Source organism: Carlito syrichta, unplaced genomic scaffold, assembly GCF_000164805.1.
Source record: "Carlito syrichta isolate Samal-C Ts95f unplaced genomic scaffold, Tarsius_syrichta-2.0.1 Scaffold302276, whole genome shotgun sequence".
NCBI classification, from domain to species: domain Eukaryota; kingdom Metazoa; phylum Chordata; class Mammalia; order Primates; family Tarsiidae; genus Carlito; species Carlito syrichta.
Window position 1 is genome coordinate 775,006 of NW_007246372.1, and position 6,933 is coordinate 781,938.

A 6,933-nucleotide genomic window follows, 5' to 3' on the forward strand; every position below is an offset into this window, starting at 1 on the left:
GCCTTATTCTTTACCATTTCTGAACTTTTCTTCATGCTGTCTTCTCTACCCTGGAAATGCCCTTCTCTGGTTCTTCATCTGTCAAAACCCTGCCATTTCCTCAATATCCAACTCAGATGTTCTCTCTTCCATGAGTCTCCTAACTGTAGCCAGAAGTGATCTGTAGGTTTTATGACATGTTATATCTTTTCTCTGTCTTTGTATGCAAAATCCTGTAAGATAGTTATTTGCCTGCATTTGCTCTCTTTGCAGATAGCAAGCTCCTTGAAAGCAAGGGCCTTGTTTAATGCATCTTTGCCCACACATACCACCACCTATGATGAAGCATTTATTAGAAAGGATGAATTTAGACAGCAGGCTGTCTCAGAATAGCACTCAGTAAGTGTTTGCTTAATTAAGTTGTGTGATAACTAAGCATACTCTTAATTAGAAGAAAAAAATCACTAAATATGGGCCATGTTTCTTCCTTTATGCTTTACTGTTTTTAATTTTTCAAAGATCTAAGGAGCCCTCAAATATAAAAGCTTTTAAAAGGAGAAGGTCATAAGACAACTTAAGGGAGTCATTGGAAAAGGAAAAGAGGCAATATCTCCTTAACTTTATTGTTGATATATAAACTTAAAATCTCAGTTCTTTTTTGCCAGTTGTGGAGCCGCTTCCTTCCCCATCAGCTAATGTCTACCAGCCTGATTATAATCAAATTAATTCCCCAAAGCATGAGGTTTAGGGTAGTTTCTGTTTGCCACTTCCCTGAGACAGTTAATTTTCAGAAATAGATCTTTGCCAGAGAATTTTTTTTTGTTCTCATTATTAGCAGTTGTTAATGAGGCTTTTGTGCTTTTCTTTTTTGGGTTTTTGTTTGTTTTCATTTATCATTTGTCAGCATCTGTCTAAGCCAGGCTTGTCCAGAGTTAGTATCCATCAGGCATCTGATGTTCTGACAGCATACCCACTCCAGTGCTGTGTTTGTAATTCCATGCATTGTTATCTTACCTGTTTTGTCCCACCCCTTCTAGTCCTGTGCCTCCTGATTGCTGAGTCTTCACCTGGACCTTCTGACTACCTTCCTTGTGCTATATTCCATCAGCCTACAGATCTGGTACCTGGATTTTTACCCATGGTGATTCCTGCCACCTTACTACTGAAGAAGACACCATTCCAGTGGACCACTGTGACCTAAGAGGCATTCAGCCATCATGATGTGGCCTTTACCTCCACTCCTGTCCTGTTCTACCCAGATTCAGCACAGCTCTATATAGTGACATCAGAGTCCTCAAGCCAAATAGCTGAAGCTATTTATCCCAACAGTGGCCCAGTTTGTTCCATGAGTATTCATTTCATTTCTTCAGTTACAGCCTTCAGAGACACATAATAAATTCGGACCAGGGGATTTTGAGTTATCAATGCCATCGGAAGACAAGCAACATCTCTGTTGAAAACAGCATTGGACCACACCCCACAATCTCAAATGACTGAAGTTCATGAACCATCTAGGATCCCATCAAGGTCATGGACCGTGTTCTTTTTCAATTCAAATCCTGTAGTAGCCTATAGAATGAGAACCCCATTGGGATCAAATCAAAGGCACAGTGAACTCCTCATATCATCTTCTTTGGGATCACTCAGGAACCAGAACCTCACACGAATGTAAGAAATTCTACCAAGGAGTCCCTTTACCTAACAGCGTCTCACAAGACTCCAGTCAGATTCCAGAAAAGACTTCTTAATACATCAAGGTAGAACCTCTATGGTAATCCCCTCTGTTTATATAGCACTTTACAGTTTCAAAGCACTTTTACATTATCTCAGTTTTCCAAATAACACAATAAATCATAATCTCTTTCTGCAAATGAGGGAATAGAAACTTTAAAAGGCTAAGCAGTTATCCAAGGTGACATAGCTATGAGGAGGCTAGGCCTTCTGACTCCCAGTCCATTTCTCCCCTTGGAATTAACTTAGCCTCTACTTTACTCACAGTATTAAAATGGCTGGAGATTGAGAACACCGGGATATTTTCCTACTTCCTGATAATGGTGCCATCAATCACACAGGATATCATAAGTATAATGATGTGTGATAGCTTCACCTGGACTAGAATCCCTAAGATTTAGGAGCATACTGTCTCTATTTTGATAGACTGTCAAGTCAAAAAGGCACATGTTCTAACAACAAGGCTACTTTTAGATCTGTTGCCCATTTTCATGGTCTTTCCATGGATGACCTAGTTAATTAGGGATCTTTGTTCATATGTCTTTTTTTTTTAAGTCTTATTAATAATCTTAGACACTAAAAGCTAATCTGTGGTCCTCTCCCCAAGCTAATATTTATACAAAATATTTTTAGAGCAGTACTGTCTATATATGTTTGTGTATGTGTGTATGTGTATGTATGCCATATATAGAGAGCTTCTGTTGTCTAATAAGGTACTGCTAAAATTTGTCCCTTCCCTCAATCTGCAATGCAGTGTATTAAAGGGTCTCAGAAGATACTACAGCAAAGAGCTCCATTTCACTGTTTAAACCAGTGTGTCCTAACTTTAATCAAACATAGAATGCTATTTTTTGCATCATTCCTTTTAATGGAATATGGATACTGCTTTAGAGTGGTATACCCAGTGCTGCTTGATTGCCAGCACATTGTCCTGGAGTCCCCATTATAAACAGCATCTTTGAAACTCCTCTTTCTCATATCTTATCATTAACTACTTGAATTAGTATGTGTCTGTCATCTGAGAGTCCTACATCTTGACCATTACCTTTATTTTCTGTCAAGGGAATCTCTGGATGATATGTGAAGATACATGGGAAGGAAATGGGGGGAGGCAAACTCTGCCCCAAAATTGGATGAATTCCCAATTAGTTCAAGGGCATTGCATCTCAGGTGGGTAAGGAGGTTGGGAAGGAAGGAGGATAGGGAAAGGGGAGGATGAAGCTTGAGAAGGAGAGATTTTATTAGAATTTGAGTTGTAGCCCATTGAGATTGTATCAGTGCTTGAGGAGAAGTCATCCAGCCATGACTTCTATAAGGAAATAGATACATTTGCAACTGTATACAAAACCAGTGCTGTTACAACTTGAAATCATTAGTCATCTTCTCTGATAGTCACTTATAAGCCCAACCACAGGCAATCAGAATTTATAGCAGGCTTGAACTTTCACTTCATCAACCTGCAATGTGGCCCACATTAGAGAAAGAATGACTAGGGAAACACCTTGGTTTACCACAGGCTTTGCTCACAGTTTCTGGTTTCTGTGACCTATTTTTTGTATTTCAGCATTTTGTGAACAACTTATTCTTAGATCAATGGTTCTCCAAAGTCTTTGTGGCCCTGAAGCCCTTTGAATGAAAACTATGCGGAAGCCCAGAGCTGTGGATGAAGCAGTGAAGCAGGAGTGAGGGCCTGAAGCCTGCCCTAAGCATCTTTACCACCATGGTGACACCCAAGGGGACTTCCTTACAACACCTAGAACTCTTCAGAACAGTTTGAAAACTACTGCCCTAGACAACAATATGTATGACCTGAATGGCATTCTGATCTTTTCTTTACCTCTACTCAACACAGCCATGTTCAGTTGATGCTGAGCAATCTTAGAAAAGTGCAAGAAGTCAGGCATGCCTTTGCCCCTGGGAATAATCACATGGCTAAAAGTGGTGTCAAGTGAGTGAACCTAGTTTAACAGCCCTCCAACCCAGATGGACTTCCAGTGATTCCTGGAATTGGATATAGCCAGAGAGCATTCTATGCACCCTGTACTGACAAACTCCTTAACCAATTTCTCTCACAAACACCAGATGTTCTAGTGGTACTTGAAGTACATGACTTTGAAGTCTTGACCCTCTGTGGATACCTGAATTGCTAGCAAGCTGGTATTGAAACTAATGCCTCATTGAGGCCATATTAGATCAACTTGTACATTTGACTTCTCATCATCAGCCATGGTACTCTGTGCAAGGGATAACCATTAACTATGAAAGCAAATTTCAAGTGCTGGCAATATTTCCTAAAGGGGCTCAGTACCTATTTATAATTCATCTTTTCAAACTGCAAGTCACTGTATGACTTAGTCAGTGGCAGTCATGCTGCTCCTTGGTTTTTATTCAGTTTAACTACTGTTTCCAGGATAAATGAGCTAGTAACTTTAAAAAAAAAATAGCTAAAATTTTTCATCACTGGCATATCTGCCTTTTCTCCAAAGTCATGACTCCTCAGCTTTAACTACATGTAACAGCTGATCCGCAAGAGATGATCTTTGAACATCCCTTCTCATGTATGTGATTTAAAGTGAAACCATTTGGAAAATCACCTAGCCAGTGAGAGAGATACTTTTAAGATGAGTCTTTAGATGTCTGATAGCATCAATTATAGGTGGTAGGGATAATTGAAAGCAGGCCCTTTGACTAGGCCATAATAACTTATTTTCTGGACATTTCAAATAACTAAACTGTCTACTTTTGCTGGAAACAGACTGACTTGAAAAAAATCCACAAAGAATACATCTAAGGATTTTTATCAGTAGACTATAGAGCTGCTCACCTTGTGGATGTTTTCATGGGATCACATCTGTCTCAATACTCTCATTTTACAGTGGTTCAGAGCTGCTGACTTTATTCCTTGCCATGAATCACTCATGCATTAAGACAACTTATTTCTGTAGGAAGTATTCAATTCATGAACTCTCAGACCAGATTTTGTCAAACAAGGAGACTTCGATGTGTGTAATGAGAAATTTTCATTCCTTCCCTGTCAATTTAAGGACCAGCTATCCTGAGGTACTCTAATGAATGCACTGGTTAAATATTGGAAATGGTTTATATTCTTGTCTCCTATACTCTAGACCAGTTGTGATTACGTGATTCACTACGTATCGTTAAACAAGACCTGGATCTGGTTGCTCTCACCCTCAACTTATAAAATCTGAATGACTAGCCTGCTTGTATATACAACTATTATTTGTAATGAAGAAATTATCTTCAAGCTCAATTTTTTTACCACCTTAAAATTGTCAGCTCTTTTTTTCTCTGTTTTTCCTATACTTTACAGAAAAAGATATTGATCTACACTGCCAATCATTCCCTCTAATCTTGTCGTACTCAGTCAAAATGAGTGGTTTAAAATGAGGGTAATCACCTGCTTAAGAGTCTAAAATGTACACTGTGTATAAGAATTAGTGGTTGGAAAAACAAGCCTAAAACTTAAACTGAGGAGCTTGCCTACTATCTCTATGCCTCAGATCTCATCTAAATCTTCCAACAGCACCATTCAACAATTTGACGCCTTGACTTGCTTGTAAGGTGATTCTCAGAAATTGGCTGAGTTAAAATGAAGACTTGATTACCAAAGAAACTAGGGCCAATTTTGATAAATGTGGCTCTGCTGACCCTGTCACTCCCAGATGTAGCATAAAGTATACAGAATCTCAAGTCTGCACTGAGGTTATGGCCTTCTCCTGAGCTGAAAGTTCTTCAGCAGATGAGCAGAAAACTGAAAGCTGATGAACCTGATGGAAGCTTTAACATCAGAAAACTATCCAGAGTAAACCTTATGGATTAATCCTGGAGTACCCAGGGTACAAACTAATTTACAGAGCTGCATTATTAATCTGCCTGTTCTTCCGTGACATATCCTAACTATTCTAAGGCTGGCTCTGCTAAAGTTACCCTGCTTGTCTATTTACCTGACTCAGCTCTTGCCTGCCTTTTCTGACATGTTGCTGCAATCAGACTGACCTTGAAAAGACTACAGCTAATGTCAGCCTATGTTGTGCCCAGTTCCACCACAGATTTTTTTAGTAAAAGCAACCCACACCTCATTCACCAGGACTTAATATTCACAACAGGAAGAACCATGCTGTATACTCCTTGATCAGGAGCTTTTTAAAACTTAAGTGCAGAGTGAGCCTCTATGCTTATATGTATTTGAACATTTTTGGCATCTGGAAAACCTCTTCTATCTGAAAAATACAACAGGTCAAAAACTGTCCATTTCTGTCTTCTGCAGTAATACGGAAATGAGTCCAATTCACCAGTACTCACAGAAATGTACAACTTGGCAAAAGACTTACAGGAACACAAGAAAAGTTTTTCACTGAACTTAAAATATACTGCTGACTCAAATAGCCTCACAGAATTATTTGATAGTAGAAGGCTAGTTGTCTTGCTCATATCAACAGGACAGTTGGGCTCTCAGACTCATGACCACTGAGCTTGCTTGTATTGAAACTCTGGTATCATCCAAAGTATGCTATTGGACACAATTATTCCATCCAAATGGATTACAGGCTTCCTGGGGGCATGACAGATGTATCCCTTACTGCATTTTGTTTGTTTGTTTTTAATTTATTGCCAAGGAAGAAACAGTGCAAGCTGTTACCATTCAACTTCATGAGCAGAAATTAGCTCTTTTCAACATCTGGTCTTATCCCGGACATAGTTTTTGATTGCCCAGCATCCATTCTATCTCATTGCAACAACTCCCTGATGTTTCTTGGAACCACCTCTTCCTATCTTCAGTTCATGTGGTTGGGACAATCTGACCCAACCTTGGGCTTCACAGGTGGACATGTAATTCAGACCTCATCTATCAGCAAATCCATCTCCTTGAACATAGTGTTTGATTCAGAATGGTTATATAATTCAAGATGGTTCGGTCATACTCATCCCTAGTTTTACTGAACTGTGGAGGAGGAGAAGCTCTCTTTACTGAGGTGGTTTAGCTTTATAGGATGAAAAACTCAAACCAACAGGACCTCCAGAATTGAGTGAACCAGTCAGATAATGAAGCCAGTGCAGAGAAAAGCAGAGCCAAAATATGGAAAGACTTTTGAGTCCTGATGACAACGTTTGTGCCCCTGGATCCAACTGTGCCTGAAGCTAGTATATCCCCTGGACTTTTCAGTTATGTGAACCAATAAATACCCTTTTTTGTTTAAGTTA

General features: G+C 39.4%; 1 long non-coding RNA gene across 1 annotated transcript; it reads left to right on the forward strand.

The window, feature by feature from the left end:
• The first annotated feature begins 311 nt into the window (after positions 1 to 311).
• LOC103258523 lies at positions 312 to 6,933 on the forward strand. The gene is made up of 3 exons (XR_504191.2): positions 312 to 378; positions 1,017 to 1,736; positions 3,275 to 6,933. It is a non-coding gene; the product is annotated as an uncharacterized LOC103258523 (long non-coding RNA).